Raw genomic sequence first — 15976 nt, 5'->3', positions numbered from 1 at the left:
CCCGCGGGTTTCCATCCTTGCCTTGCCCTCTTCCATAGTTAACCACCAGAGGGCAGCCTCGTGCAGAGAAATAAATAAATACAGCCATTTCTCACCTGCAACCTTGGCTTCTGGGCGAGGTCCGCTGTGATGGGAGATGGGAAGAAGGCCAACTATGAACTAGTTGACTTGTTCCTTGAATTTATAAAGAGAGGAGAGATGTCACCCTTCTCCTTATAAGGAGATGTTGGGCAAGAGGGATCTAATAGACGGGTGCTTGGCATCGGAGACTGACTGAAGCATAGAAGAGGGTTGAGGCAGGCAATTTTATTGAGCACCTACCTGCCATGCGCTTGGCACCGTGTCCCATGCCGGTGATGAGATGACGTGTAACAGACGTATTCCTTTTCCTCGTGGAGCTTAGAGTCTGGCACAGAAACACATGGGCAAGAGTCACACAACCACACTATATAACTCATCACACCGACGGTAAGATGTGCTACGGGAGCTTCCGGGGGGAGACCCAGTCTAGGAGGCCAGCAGACCTGTAAGAAACAACATCTAAGCTGAAACCTGAGGGAGAAGTAGGAGGTAGCCAGGCACTCCATTGTCAAGGCAATCACTCAAGGTGCGGGACATGGTGGGGGGTCCCCAAGTCTGGCTGGGCCCACATGACAGCGATTGCACTCATCTGCATCCCCTGCATGTCTAGCACCCCTCCAAGTACTTTGGATCCTCAGGACAGTCCTGTAAGCAGACAAGGCAGGGATTCTCAGTCACATTCTTGAGATGAAGAAATCAAGAACTCCAGAAGATAAAAGCGCTTCCTGGAGCTCACGTGGCTAGCTGAGGCTTGGACCGAGACACAACACACAGGCTGCAAACGGAGTGGGAAGTCTTAAAGGTGAGAGGGGCCCTCATGGTTCCTGCACTGCCTGCCCCCTCTCTCCTAGAGACCCAGGGATTCTGGCACTGGGACCGGGAAAACTGTGAGCCAATAGCTCCCTGCCTTTCAGAGCAGTAGAGAACAGTAGAATTTCAGAACAGTGAAGTTCTTCCCCTTCCTCTTCCTGTCTTCCAAGGAGCTCGTTACAGTAAGAGGGCTCTCCGTCTCTCTGCCTCTCCCTGTCTCTCTGTCTCTCTGTCTCTCTCTCATCCACCAGTCCTATCTCCTTCCATGTCCTGCTTTATTGGATTACGACAAGGCCTAGGCATGCAACAGCTGAAAGCCTCAAGATCCCCAACTGCAAGAAACCATGGCTTGAAAAAAAAAAAACAGAGAATTTTCCAGAACTGGGGTTCCTGGGGGCTAGAAGCCACATCATACACACATGCCCCTAGGTTAATCTGTGCTGAGTACAGAAAATCATCTGACCCCCTCTCTAGGGCAGAGAAGGGTGCCAGTAATTCCGGGACTCCTGGAATTTGCCAGATACCATAATAGAAGCCATTATGCACATCAATTCATCCAATCCCAACAAAAACCGTAGAAAGTAGGGATGTTTATCCCACGCTGGAGGTGAGGCAACAGGCGTACAGAAGGGCCAGGGCCCGAGGAACACAGCAGTAAGCGGCAGAGCCTGGATTCAAAACAGGGTCCCTCCCAGCACGGGGTCCCAAGTCCTGCTCTCATGCCTCACGTCCGCGTGGGCGCCCCTTTCAAGGCCAGTGGAGGGAGGCAGCTCCTGACTGTTGCTTTCCTGAGGCTGGGACAGGATCTCCCAGGGGACCGGCTGCCTGTGCAGCTGTCTCCTCGTTAATCTCCCATTTGGGGCTAGGGAAGCCCAAGGAATAGAAAGAATGTCCTTGTTGGCTGCCTTGCTGAAGAAATTCTAAACAGCGCATCTGTCCCCAGGCCCCTCCGGAATCCAGAGAGGGGCTGGGCGGGGCGAGAAATCCGAGGCAGCTCCCAGCAGCTGTTCCATCCTGACAAGAAGGAGCCGGGGCTCCGACTTCTCGGGGACCTAAAGCAGTTAGGGTCAGGCTCCCGGCCTGGGAGCAGAGAGCACCTCTTTATCCAGCGCGAGGCCCTCCTGTCCTGCCAAATGGCCAACACTGAGGGTGGGTGGATGGGAGCCAGAGGAGGAGACCACAGCGGGGAGAAAGGGGCAGTCAGGCACAAGAGCAGCCTCACCACCAGGGAACAGTCCGAGGTTGGCTCACAATCCACCTCGTCCAAGAGCGGGACTCTCCAAGCCTCCCTCATCTGGGTCATCAGTGGCCATCAGCACCTGTGCTCAACCTTGGCCATCTTGATGACGGCCCTGGCTCTTGGATGGCTCCCTAGGGGGCCGTCCTGCCAGCCCTGTAGGAGGAAGCACCTCTCCCCTCTTCAGCGCCCCATGGCCTTGGGATCTCTGCCCAGCCCTGTTCTGTGAGGCTCATGGGGGAGGGGGGGAACACCAGCAGCGGGAGTTTGCAGGGACTGCCCTCCACCTGCCCGTCCTCAGCTCCACAGCAAGGCCAGGGCCAGAGGGGATGGGTGGGGAATGGAGGGCGCCAGGGAGTGACCCCACCTAGACTTTTCTTCCTCCCTAGTCTCTTCCCTGAGGAATAATCTCTTATGTTTGTGCTGTGAATTTGCACTCTACAGAGCTCTTTTACATCTGGGATTTAATGTATAGTCCCACCAAACTCTGTGAGGAAGGTGTTATTACCCCTACTTTCCAGATAGACTATGGGAGCCTGAGTGATTTGTTCAAGAGCGAGATGATTTAACATATAGGAAAACAAGACTGGGGGCACCTGGTTGGCTCAGTCGGAAGAGCACGAGGCTCTTTATCTCTGGTTGTGAGTTCGAGCCCCACGAGGGGTATAGAGATTACTTAAATAAGTCATCATTTCTTGGGAACTCCTGCAAGAGAAAAGGGAAATCTCATCCCCAGCTGCTGGAGCAAAGGATGAGTCCCCTCCCTCCCCAGCCCCGGAGAGCTTTTTGACCAGCAAGGAGTGGGGAGAGCATCTCCCGGGCTGAAAAAATGGGAGCTGCCCGCAGACCTGAGTCCTGAGCCTGCCTCAAGGCCGTCAGGGCCCCGAATCCTGATGGAGCACATGAGGTAATGAGGTGGTTGTGGCTTCGGAGGATCTGAGCTCAGGAAAGCCCTAGGGCTCAAGGACATACTGCCCCCCATCTCTGCCCCCACCCCACAGGCACGTGGGCGGCCCAGCACCCACATGCCTGTGTCTGCGTCCTTGTTGCTCGGGCCCCAAGGAGGGAGGCAGACAGACGGAGGTGGACAGGGCTCTGCCCCGCCCCTCCACTGTCTGGAGCTTTCTCCTCTCCTTCCCCCGCTGGCCCCTCCCCTCCCCCCACACTACACACCAGCTCGGTTTTGCCCCTCCTCTCTCTCAAGGTTGTCTCTCGGGCCGGGCCAGCTTCACCTTCTCCAGCTTCCACCATCTCTTCTCACACATCTCCTTCCTGTAGCGGCTACCGGCCTGAACCAGGGTCTCCTTATGGAGAGAGGACGTGGCTTTTTCCCCCACCCTTCCCATGTCTCCCTTCTCCTCCAGGGGTGACAAAGCAGCCGAGGGACCACCTTCTTCCTGCTTCACTGCAATAAACTCTCCAAACTCAGGCCTCCTTCTCTTTAGACCACCCTGTGCATCCCTCCCAGGCATGGCCAAGCCTGTGGCCCTGGGCATGACTGAGCACCCCCTCCGGAGCACACCCCCCTGAGCATGCACCCAGAACACACTGCCCTTTCTTCGGCCCCTTCTCCCCCCACCCCCCGGGCTGAAAGTTCTCTGTCTCCTTGCCCTTTGTCCCCTTCTGTGCCCTGGGCACCAGAGCAAACATCTTCTAGCCTTTTCCTGCAGCATAGTAACCAGCCCCATCTTCCAGAATCCTTGTCTTTAGCGTATGTCTAACCCACGGTTCATACACAGGAGGGGGTGCAGTGTTTCCTGCTGTGGCTACCTGCAAAGGGACTGCGGTGCAAGGGAGTGAGCACTAGAATGAGAGTCTGCAGCCCCAGGCCCCCGCCTTGCTGGGTGACACATGGCAGGTCACACCAGCACCTTACTCTGTCCACCTTCCCCTTGGAGCTCCCTGGGCCCCAGCTCCCTCGCGCAAAGCACGTCCAAGCCCGAAGGGTGTTGTCTCTGTCCCCATCCCCATCCCATTCCTCCTGTTTCTGGTGACAGAGACCAACAGTGACAAAGAGATGCCGATGGTAAAGGAGAACTAAGGGAAGCAAGGACAGAGAATACGGACAGCACAGGACGTGTCGCGTCTCCCAAGTCAAGGTGTCTGATCCCAAATCAATTGCACTCTGACCCTAAAAGCTGGCTTAGCTGCAAGCCTTCCTGAGCCCCTCTTGGGTCCCGCAGAAAAGGGAACAATCCAAACTCTCCCACCTGGGCCCAGGAACCTTTGACAGGGACACCTATGCTGACCTTTCTTGACACAAGAAGCAACAGCTCTTGAACCGCATGTGGTATGTAATCAACAAATGCCCACCAAAGGATTACCAAATGCAAGCTCAGGAGGGATGCTCCCTCCCCCAGAGGGGCCCCTGCATCCCAGGACAGGCTCCTGGACCCTGGTGATTCTGTTGGGGAATCTAAGAAATCCCCAAGGAGCTGTATCCTGGGAGACAGGCATGATGGCACGTGTGAACCTTGGGGACAAGCAACGGCAGGGGAGACTTTGGCCTTCAGAAGAATGCTACGGGGTGCGGTGGGGGGCAGGGAGGAATGGGGTGGGCGTAGGAGAGGTGGCACCCGGCAGTGCCTGAGGTTCATGGCTCTGGGTAATCCTGCAAAATACCAGGCCGGAAAGATGCAAACTGCCCCCAAGCTGGGAGCGTTCTGCCCAGTAGGAAGGTATTAAGCAGTTACTCAGTTGTTTCAAGCTAAAGCACCCTGCAGAGGAAGGGAAAAAAAATGTCTTTAGGGATTCAAGTCTCTCAGATCATCTATATACTTGGGTTAAAATCACCTTGCCAATGTAGATGCTACTCCTTTGAACAAGTTGGTCTGAAAATAGGGTCTTTCTTAAAATCAGTACATCCAGATATCATCCCTGCAGAGATTCTGGGAGGTAGAGAAAGATGGGAAGCTGGGAAAAATTCAATATTCCAATGGCCCTGATATTCCTGAGTCCTTTGGTCTAAACCCCTCTGTCCAGGCAGGATTTCACCTAGCACAGAAGGCTGGCTCCCCTGGTTTTAAGTCAGAGCCGGAGGTCCTGGGAAAGCCACCAGCCACCATCTGCAGGCCCGGTGGCAGGCCCTGTGCCAGCCCTCTGCACTGCGTGGATGACCTTATTCCATCCCCAGAGTATCTCTAGCAGGTGGGCACTGCCCATTTTATAGACGAGCTCAGAGGGGTTAAGTTCTTTGTCCAAGGTCACACAGGTAAGAAGCGGAGTGGAAAGACTGCAAAGCCCTCACTCAGCCACTCGGATCAGTGCGGTGTGTCTTGCACAGGGGCTAAATCACTAGCACCTCACGCTTCCTCCAGGAGCCTTGCACACTGAACACACCCAATAAACACAGCACTGGGCCAGCTCCGCGGGGGGTGGGGGGTGGAGAGGCAGACCTGCCGAAGAGATCAGACTGGGTGGCTCACTTCTGCCCCCTCCCTCTCCTGATATCCCCAAATGGGGGCACAGGCACACCTGGATTTCTCCTCCAAGCCTTCCTAATGCAGATCTTCCCACACCCCCTCCCTTCCTACCTATTGTCTCTGAGCCCAGCTTCTTGGCTCCTGAGTTCCTATTCATCGATTTCTTTCCGGTTCCTTCCACCCTGAGCACAATGGGCTCCTTCCTGCTTGTTGGTAAACAGAATCCCAACAAGCCCCAGGGGTGTGTTCCAGGAGGGGTTTGAGCTCCTTCCCAGTGCAGATAGGAACCCCAGGCCTGCCCCCCCACCTCTCTGCCACCTCCCACATTCTTGCACACTATAGCTTGGGAGACAAGGGGCTCCTTTTTGGAGCTCAGGAGCTGCTCACTCTTGTGCCTGGAATCCTGGAAGAGGAATGGGAAGGAGAAAGTGCATGTGGGGTGTGTGTGTGTGTGTGTGTGTGTGTGTGTGTGTGTGTGTGTGTGTGTTTATTTGTTTGTTTTGAGCCACTGCCAAGCCAGTTCACACCATTTCACTCCCAGGGGGAGGTCTGGTGGGTGGGCTTTCTAAGTCCGGGCTAGGACAGCCTGCAAGAAGCAGTAATAAAGAAGGCAGAATCCTCAACCCTAGAGAAAGAGGAAACGCGCCACAGCTCCTCCATCACGGGGGCTGATGGGGATCCCCTACCTCTCCATCCAGGCTCACATGGATCCTGAGCCTCAGTTTTCTGAGCAGGATGGGAGAGGAACCCCTGAGTCCTCAAGGTCCACCGACAGAGATTTACACAGATCCAGGCCATGCCTCAATGTTGACTATCTCTAGCGTCCTTCATTGACTCTTTGAACAACACCCCTTTATTAAATGCCAAGCACCAGGGACATCACAATAAAGACAGACAAGGTCCCCTATTCTCCGTGGGGGAGACAGGCAGTAATGGCATAAACAAACAATAACAATAACAAACAAACAATATAATTCAGGCAGAGACAGATACTAGAAGACAACAGAACTAAGGTCATGTGGCAGAGACTGGTGGTAGAGGCCAGTGACATTAGAAAAGGTAGTCAGGGAAGGCCTCTCAGAGGTGGTGACCATTGAGTCCCGGCCTTCATGACCAGCAGGCAGCAGCCGTGCAAAAAGCGATGGGACCTTTTTCCAGGCAGAGAGGGAAGAGGGGGAGCAAGGCCCTAGGCAGACAGAAGCAAGCGGGGCAACTGTGAGGATGGAGGAGGCCCCGGCGGAGCGGCCAGAGAAGGGTGGGAGGTGGGGTGGGAGGCATGAGGGTTCTGTGGGATGTCATCAGAAGAGCCATGGGACCTTCTCCAAGGAGCTCAAACACCTTTACCCCTTTGTGTCCCTGTTCAGGATGCTAGAAGCAGGGAAGGAGGGAAAGGAAGCATGATTCACAAACTGGAAGGTGACAATGACCAGAGCCAGTATGACCTTTTAAGGAGGAAGAAGCCACAGCTTGGCTCGGGGGCCTGGGTAGGGTAATGGGTGGAAACGGGGAACAGAAGTGGAGTAAGAAGGGAGACACCCCGAGCTGAGGGAGGAGAGACAGCAGGAGAGCCTGGCGCGCTGAAGCATAAAGAGCAGGGACTGAGCAGCTCCCGGGGCCGCACTGTCATCAGGATGCCGGGCTAGTCCTGTGCAGTGGAATCTCCCCTGGGTCCTTCGCTCAAGACTATGCACCAAGAGTTCCCCTCTGTCTCAGACCTGTCCAAGTCAGACGTCCGTTCATTTTGGGTCTGTCTGTAGCTTGAGGTGTGCTCCAGAGAGGCAGAGGCCCCTGCGCTGGGTGCCATGGAGACTGGAACCCAGGTGAGAAGTGTCCCTGCGGGAACCTTCACCTGCTGTGTGGCCTCAGGCAAGTGGCTTCTCTGTCCCCCTCCTCTGGCCATGACAGAGTTGGTTTCAATGATCCCCAAGGTATAAACAGTCTGGGACTCTGAGATGCCACATGGCCTTTGGTTTACTTGACAGAGCCCTGAGAAGGTGGACCTTAGAGTTGAGGCCACCTACGGAGTCTCAGAGCCAACCAGTGTGCAGCGCCCCCCCCCATGACGCCCCGGGAACAGCGGCCTCCCCACTGTGGTGGGCCCCTCTGCTCCCCTTAGTGCTGAGGGAGCAGCGTTCCAGGGGCATGCCCACTCACTCCTGGTGTCTGCGCACTGCTCAGACCCAGCCACCTCCAAGGAACCGCCCCTCCCTCAGGGACAGGAACTCCCAGAAGCTTCCATAAGTGGCCATCTTTCCATGCCAGGGCTGGGCTGGATGCAGCCCCCACCCCTTGCAAGGCAGAGAAAGGGCCCCAGTGACCATGTAAACACCGTCCCTGCAAGGAAGGAGTCTGTGACTTCAGTGGGGGAACTATCTCCCCCCCCCCCCCGGAGAGCAGCAGAGCCCTGTCCCCTGGTGAGAGGGCCTGGGGTGGGGGCGGGGGGTCAGAGCCAAGATTTCATGCCCTCTGTCCTTTTCACCTTGTTGCTTCAGGGCCAAACAGGCTCCAAACCCTGGCCAGCCCTCTCCTTCCTGGCTCCTTCCCTCTAGCTCCTGCAGGAGCCTGGGGATAGCTTCTTGAACACACTGCCTGCTTTCTCATGCACAATAAATGCTCCCCCACAGAACCCGCTGCGCTTTCCACCACATTAGTAATCAGTGCACAGAACAAGAGCTTTCTCTTCCTCTCCTCCCCCGCTCCTGTCTCTCTCCTCCCTTCTCTGTTTCTCTCCCCCACCGCTTATCTTCTCCTCCTGCCTCCTCCCCACCCGCCACAGAGCCACTGCCACCTCCCGGGAAGCTGAGGTTTATCAAGTCTTTGGCTTTGGCATAAGGAAAACAGCCTTATTTTCCTCACTTTGAGAAGGTGCTGACAGGGACAGCTAGGGAAAGGGTGAAAGCATTATTACCTCCGTGGCTGAATCTGGCTCTATTTGCTCCTGTCCCTGCTCCACTGCTCCTCTGTCCTGTCTGGAGTCCCCCGTCCTCCTGCCCCTCACTGCAGCCTTTGCTCCCCGGGCCCACCCACGCCCCATCACTCCTTCATTCCGTGCATTCACTCATTTGGAGTCATCTCTTTCAGGTGCCGAGGACTCCAGGCCTGACACAGGGGTGCGCGAGTCCGGGGATAAGCCGTTAAAATACAAAGTGTAACCGCTGCCGAGGTGGCGCTCAGCGCCAAGGTGGGACAGCCACCACACCCCCCCCCCTTTCCTCGGTGGCGACAGAGCCCCAGGAAGGCGCGCTGGAGGCGGGGTGGTACGGAAGGTGCTGGAAAAGAGACCTGCGGCGGAGAAGGGTGCTCGCGGGATGAAGGGTGCTCGCGGGATGAAGGGCGGGCGGGAGAGAGGCCCTCCTGGCCCACCGCTTGGCTGCACAACCAGTGGCCTCGGCGTTCAGTGCTGGGCGAGGCTGGGGGGGCAGGGGGCCGGTGCGCAGAGCTAAGCAGCTTCAGGAGGAGGGGCCCGGAGCGGCCGGGGCTTCACACCGGGGCTAGGGGCGTGGCGCGGCGGGCCGGGCCGGGGTTGGGAAAGTCCTGTGCAAGGGGGTTTTGACCGGGATGAGGCCAGAGACGGGCGGAGGCGGAGGCGGCAGGAATTAGGAGGAAGGTGTGAGTTGTGAGCGGGACGGTCCTGCCATGGATCGCGCGGGTGGGGCTCTGCGCCGAGGGGCTAAGCGGCATCCAGGAGTGGCCGTGGGACCGACTCCCCGGCGCCCCTGGCCCGGCACCGGCCTGGGACGGCCCCGTGGGCGCGCGTGCAGAAGGGACAACAGAGTGGCCGAGCAGCAGTGGCTGCAGAGGAGACCCAGAAGGGCAGGAAGGGGGCAGACGGGAAGACTGAAGGAGACCGGCCGGCCTCCCTGGGAGCCAGTGGGGCAGAGTCCGCGGTGGGCTTGGCGGTGCCCTGGCCGCCGGCCAGCAGTCTGGGCTCGCCGCTGCCTCTCCCCTCATTGCCTGGGTCTTCCTCCAGCCACCCATCATCAGTCACAGTGACGGCTCCATGCTGAGCACCAGTTGGCCGTCCAGGCTTCTTGGCGGGCTCCAGTGGATGGACACCCCACGACCCTCCTGCTCAGAGAGCTCTTGCTGCAGGGGGCGGGGGTGGCACAAAATCCCCTCTCATTAAAAAAGCAACCAAGTAATATTAATAAGAAAGGCACCTATTGTCAAAGAAGTGCATGCTAAAGCCATGCCAGGGAGAAGGGGTGGATGGGGGAAGGAAGGAGGTAGGGACACCCTCTCTGGCTCAGGAGCACTGAGACCAAGTGGGATGTGACATCCATAATTCATAGCCAATCAATCCTGCAGGGGCTGGTGCTCTGACTGACCCCTTCGGAAATCCCTCTCTTCTCTGACAGCTGAGCCCGTCTCCTTGGAGGCCTAGGGCAGGAAGGTTTCTCTGCGAGATGGACTCGGAGCCCTGCAGCCAGGATGATGGATGAGCGGGCAAGGGCTGCTCGGGGCAGCCAAGGCCAGTGGGCCTGAGTAGAGAGAGAAATATGATGGCAGAGCAACTCGGAAGCAAGAGAGAGGCCCCAGGGGCTGGATGGGGGCAGCGGGGGAGCTGGTCCCTCTCTCGCCATCTCCCCTTGCCTCTCTGTCTCTCCAACCAGGTCCTAAGTCCCGTGACACAAATGACATGGAGAGGTTGGGGACAGCTGAGAGACGAAGGCGAGAGATCAATGTCCAGAAGATCATCTCTTCCCTCTTTTCCAGGACATGGATTTGGAAAGCCGGGGGTACCTTGAGGAGCGGCTCACCCAGCAGCTGAGGCTGCTCCCGGTGCCAGGGCCCCAGAACTGGGCCCAGCCCCCCAACTCTCCTGGCGTGAATTCAGCCTCCATTCAACCCCACGTCTTCAGGCATAAAACACACGGGGGCCAGCAGCTAGCAGAGGGAGAGACGCATCTCCTGGGAGTAGGTGCAATCGGGACTCCATACCAGGGCCCCAGGTAGAACGGACCTGCCGTGATCTCTCTGGAAGCTGCCACGTGAGCTGCCAGGCAGGCTGGGCTGTCCATAGTGTGCCAGGTAAGGCCGCAGCCCACCCTTCCCCCAGCCCTCGAGGGCCGCTTCAGGCCTCCGGGCCGCAGGTGTCCTATCCAGGCCACACAGGCCAGCAAGGACAATAGCAGGTTACCGCCCCCCCCCCCCCCGTCACCTGCTGGGGGGAGGGTGGGAACGAAGAAACAGTCAGGAGAGCCACCTTTGCCAGTGGCTCACTGATAGAGGCAGGGCCTGGGGTGGGGGTCCTGGGGCTGGAGGCAGCCTCCCCTCCTGGGCTCGCCCGCCCAACAGACAGAAAAGGACCTCATGGGCGCCTGGGTGGCTCAGTCGTTGGGCATCGGCCTTCAGCTCAGGTCATGATCCCAGGGTCCTGGGATCGAGCCCCCCATCGGGCTCCCGGCTCCGTGGAAGGCCTGCTTCTCCCTCTCCCACTCCCCCCCCCCCGCTTGTGTCTCCTCTCTTGCTCTCTCTCTCTCTCTCTCTCTGTCAAATAAATAAAATATTAAACAAAGAAAAGAAAAGGACCACATGATCGGGTCATTGAGCTCTTTTTTGAAGGTGAGCCTGGGGCCGGCAGGGAGGATTACAGAGCATCTCTCAACTGAGCACTCCCGGCCCTTTGGCTCCCTTACTCCCAGGTATGACGGTTATACTGACGAATCATACAGGTACCCCCTCCTCGGGAGTTTGCACTCTGAGGGCCACAGAGGGGGGCCCGTTAGCAATGCTACAGCAGTGTGAGCACAGAGGCCCTGGAGGGCTGGGCTGTGCTCAGCTGGAGGACTACCTGGAGGAGGCAGTGCGCGAAGTGGCATCGCCCCCTCCTCACTCACTTAGAAAGCCAGCTCTCACGGGCCAGGCGGCCCATGGACAGCAGCACCCATGATGACAGCAGGGATGGGCCTTGCAGTCAGAACAGAATGCAGATGTTGGCAAGGCGAGCGTTTCTGGAGGTGAGAAGCATGCCGGCCCTCGTCCTGGGTGGGCTGGCCTTTGCCGTTCCCTCTCTCCCCTTCCTCCTCCCTTCAGACCATCCTCTTCTCTCCGACTCCTCCCCTCTCTACCTGGCCCCCCTCTCTATACAGCTGGGCCTCAGTTCCTTCCCTTCGTTCCTCCCCTAGGGCTCGAGCATCCAGGACTTCGGGTAAAAAGCTGATGCCCTGAATACAGGCCAAACAGCACCGTCTGCTTTTCCCGGCCCACCCCTTTCTTGGAACGTAAAGCCGTGTATGATTCTCAGAAAGTTCCAGAAGCTCCCTGCACGGACTAGTTGCCATCCCTCCCTCCTCCGCACCCCCTGACTCTCTCCCCTGCTCTGTGCCCTGTGCCTGAAAGACTGACCACCTTTAAGGCAGCAGAACTGGGCTCCCTGGACCTGCAGCCTCTGCGGGGTCAGCTGATGGAGACGGGCTGTGGGAGGGCAAAGACCGCTTGGTCCTCATTCACTCTGGTTTCCACACCTCCTGCCAGGCCTGAGGGTTCTGGTGACACCCCTCTAGGGAGGCCACAGCTCTCCCCAGCCCCTGGGATAGCTCTTCTCCGTGTCCCTTCAGGGGAGTTCACACCCTCCTTGCAGGTTTCCCTTCGCCCTGCCGGGGTGTGTCTGCCATCGCTCCCCCCAGCAGACCCCAACTCACACATACTTGGCACCACTCTCCTCACCAGTAGGAGGAAAGAGGGAGAAAACTTGCCCCTAGACGATCGTCCTGGGACAAGGCCCAGTCTGGGTAACACATGGAGAGGAACCTGGGCTTGAATCTTAGTTCTGCCACAAGGTAGGTTATCTTTCTTGTGTTTTACTTTTGTCGTCTGTAAAATGGGGATAGCACTCCCTCTCAGGGTTATTATGAGGATTAAGTTAAATAACGTACGCACACAGTGCTTGCCATTGTTTGACACGTAGAGCTTGACAAACAGAAGCAATATTGAATTGTGCTGTGAGAGAAATACGAGGTGTGCTAACCTCTCCCTCCGGGAGCCCCCGTTTGGAACCCAGCCAGCAGTCGTGGTGACCCGGGGGGCTGCCCTGGGCCCTCTGAGAGACCTGGAATGTGAGGCCAGGTCGTCCTCCCCAGAAGGGCTCCTTTCCCAGGAGACTTCCACCTGATGCCACTTAAAAATAGGAGCAGCAGGTGTGTGGAAGGGGAGGGAAGATTAACAAAGACGCTTTGTATTGGAATCCCAGCTGTTGAGGGCAGGGACTGAGAGCAGCCTGCCTGTCTGATGCATTTCCAAGTTTCAGGGGAGAAGCTCCTAACGCTCATTATCGTACCAAGATCACAGTGTTGGCTTCTCTCCTGTCTGCGGTATCAGCTTTGCTGTGACTCGTTTGCCAAGTCTCAGGCTGCATCCGGAGCCACAGAAGCTATGTAGATCCAGAAACGTTGTTTCTTAGGAGCAGGAACTGAGGCCAAGGTGACAGCAGCTTGGGCCAGTATCAGGGCTCCCTGGTGCCGGACGACTCGCAGGCCTGTCACATCCCGGCCCCAAACAGATGCAAAGAGCATAAATTAGCTAGGAGGAGGAAAGGGAAATGGAGAAGCAGGAGGGAGGCGGGCCCACTGTGCGCCAGATGCCAGGCTAAGCGCCGTACACTCACTCTCGCATTCGATCCAGACCTCTGACCGGGTGCTATGTCCATTTTACAGATGAGAAAAATCTAAGGCTCCGAAGGATGATGAGCTTTACCACCTGACCCACAGCTAACCAGCAGGATTCCAGCCCCAGTTCTGTCCCCAGGCTTCGTCCCCACAGGGAGGAATGTACCCTCCCCGCAATCATGCGGGGCTGCTGCCCCCGCTGTATCTGGAGCTTCGGGCGGGGGAGTGTTGGAGGTCAGGGGGCAAGGGCAGGGTTGGTGGGCCGGCCAAGCCCGTGGTATTTGGGCCTGAACCGCAGAGGCCTGGAGCAGCACCCTGGGGGGAAACCAGGGGACAGCCGGTACTCCCCTTGAGTGGGGAGCTGGGCCCAGGGTGCCTGAAGTTTTCTGAGAGATGGGGGAGGGGTGGCAGAGAAAGAGGCACAAACCAATCAAAGTAATAATAACAATAACAACAGGACTGGCTCCAGGGCCAAAAGAGCCCCGGCCTTGGGGCTGAGGGCCGAGAAGGCTGGCCAAGGCTATGGCCGCCCCCACTGGAGGAGGCGCCCAGCTCTGGCCTTGCCCTGGACATGGGCGATCCTGTCCAAAGTGCAGAAGTCGCCTGCAGGTCTCCCAGCATGAGCTCCGAGATGCCAGCCTGGCCTGCCAGTGCACCAGGCCCTGAGGCAGTTCTCAGAGAACACGGGGAAGGGGGCAAGGAAAGGGAAGCTGGGGAGATGAGAGGGAGGGCAGGAGCTCTATGCACAGTGTGAGAAACGGACTCCTCAGGGGGCGCCTGGGTGGCTTAGTCGGATAAGCCTTCAGCTCAGGTCATGACCCCCAGGGTCCTGGGATTGAGCCCCGCATCGGGCTCCCTGCTCCGCGGAGAGTCTCCTTCTCCCTCTCCCTCTGCCGCTCCCCCTGCTTGTGCTCTCTCTTTCTCTTCAAATAAATAAATAAAATCTTTAAAAAAAAAGAGAGAAAGGGACCCTTCTCATGGGGCTGGGGGGCAGGCCTTGGAGACATTTATGTTCCCTCCTCCTTCTGGTCTTCTCAGAAAGTAGAGGGGCCCCATGTCAAAGGAGAACTAAGGCATGGCTCTTTGCGGGGACAAATCCCCCCTACAGGATTTCTGTGACATTTCCAGTACAAGCATTCGGCAACACTGAGCCTGGGACATTGCCTGTCCTGACCCTTGGGCATAAGCCAGCCGTTGGGCAGGCCCCCAGAGGGACCCAGAATTCGAAGTCGCCAACCACAAAGGCCTGCAATCATTTTTAACTGTTTACACCTAATTCACTTAATATTTTCAGTTGAACTGAAAACTGTTCACATTACACATCCATTTGTTTGTGGGTGTATGAAATCCATTTTCATAATGTTTAATATCTTTGATTTATTGAATTTTCACTTGACTTTTATTGGCCACTCCCCCCTTCTGCACTTGCTTCAAGAGCTTCTCATGGCCCTGGTTTGCACAAACCCAGCCAGGAGACAGGATGGCATCGTGAGGGGTGAGAGAGTGCCAGGCACCAGCCGGCAACAGGACCCTGGGACCATGAGAGCCCCCCAGCCAGGCAGTAGGAGACAAGGGCTTCAGCCGCAGCACAACAGTGCAGAAGGGGGTCTGGAGGGCACACCAGGAGCCAGAGCTGAAGCCCAGGGCAGGGGGCCCAGGAGCTCTTCTCGGCGGCCCAGGGCTATTGCCCAACCCCAGAGCCCAGGCCAGTGGCCCTCACCCAGGGCATGTTCCGTTCTCCTGGGCTCAAGTGCAAGGTGACTCTAAAGCTCATCGAGGATTCTCAATGCCTGCACAGAACAAGGTTGGGACGTGCAGGACTGACATCCACAGAGATCTAGAAGTTTCTGCCACCACCAATCTATGAAATGGGGCTTTCCTCACCTACAAAATACCAGACCTGAGTCCAAGCCCAGCTCTGCCCCTTCCTAGCTGAGTGACCTTGGGCAAGTGACTTTGATTCTCAGAGCTTTCGTTTCCTCTGTAAAATGGGTTTAGTGATGCGCCTGCCGTTGGAAAGGCTGATGTGAAGATTGAAGAAAATAACACAAGCAGAGCTCCTAACATGCCACCTAACACGTAGCTGGGCTTCAGCAAATGTTCATTCACTCACCCTCGCCCCTGACCCCAGAGACCCCGGCACTGTGTCGTGGTCACGCCCACCTCACCACGACCACTGCTCCTGCCTGGCTCCACAGTCCCAAGCTCCATCCTGCTCAGCCCTCTGCACCACGGGGAGGGATGTGGGTGAGCCAGCTGTGTGGTCAAGGAGGGATGCAGGGAAGATCAGGCACTTTGGCCAGGGGAAGGGGAGGTCGTCCATCCCGTAGAGCCAGTGCCAGCCATGCCCCAGCTGGAAAAAAACTGCTGATCGGCCTCTGTGGAGAGAAGCCCAGGGTGGGGCTGCTGCCCTTTCCCTCCCCCACTTTGCTGCCAGAAGACTGAGGCCGGATGTTTCTGAGTTAGGTGCTCTGTGTGACTCCGGAACCCTGGGGACCTCGCCTGCCTGACTGAAAAGGTCCCATCACTTAGCTCCACACCTGTCCTGGGGTCCTCGGAGGCTCATGGTACCAACAATAGCTACAAATCTCGGCTTACAGTGCTGCCTCGGGGAGAATCGATAACCATTGGCAGCCGAGCCTCTAATAAGTCTAATCATCACCATTAAGGGAAAAAGTGGGGGAGTGAGTGGGGCTGCTAATATAGTGATTATACTAATCTGCCTCCATCCCCACCTGCATCCCTCTGCTCTTAGCGTGCCCCCCCCCCCCGGAGCCCACCACGAAGGGCAGGGGCCGCCAGCCAAAATGGGCAGCCTG

General features: G+C 57.3%; 1 protein-coding gene and 1 long non-coding RNA gene across 3 annotated transcripts in view; one reads left to right on the top strand and one right to left on the bottom strand.

Moving 5' to 3' along the window:
- Positions 1 to 15976, bottom strand: part of LOC113933292 (60S ribosomal protein L38-like) — a 44559-nt gene that overhangs the window by 22035 nt on the left and 6548 nt on the right. For both annotated transcript variants that reach the window (XM_027613246.1, XM_027613248.1), the window contains exon 2: positions 322 to 406. The gene's annotated coding sequence lies outside the window, so the exon portion shown is untranslated. The remainder of the gene's footprint in view (positions 1 to 321; positions 407 to 15976) is intronic.
- Positions 9030 to 14030, top strand: LOC113933293. The gene is made up of 5 exons (XR_003523315.1): positions 9030 to 9157; positions 10267 to 10581; positions 11395 to 11510; positions 11679 to 12332; positions 13206 to 14030. It is a non-coding gene; the product is annotated as an uncharacterized LOC113933293 (long non-coding RNA).

This window comes from Zalophus californianus, chromosome 10 (genome assembly GCF_009762305.2).
Source record: "Zalophus californianus isolate mZalCal1 chromosome 10, mZalCal1.pri.v2, whole genome shotgun sequence".
In the NCBI taxonomy this organism is placed as follows: Eukaryota; Metazoa; Chordata; class Mammalia; order Carnivora; family Otariidae; genus Zalophus; species Zalophus californianus.
The sequence above is the reverse complement of the archived record's forward strand: the minus strand, read 5'-3'. Positions and strand labels throughout refer to the sequence as shown.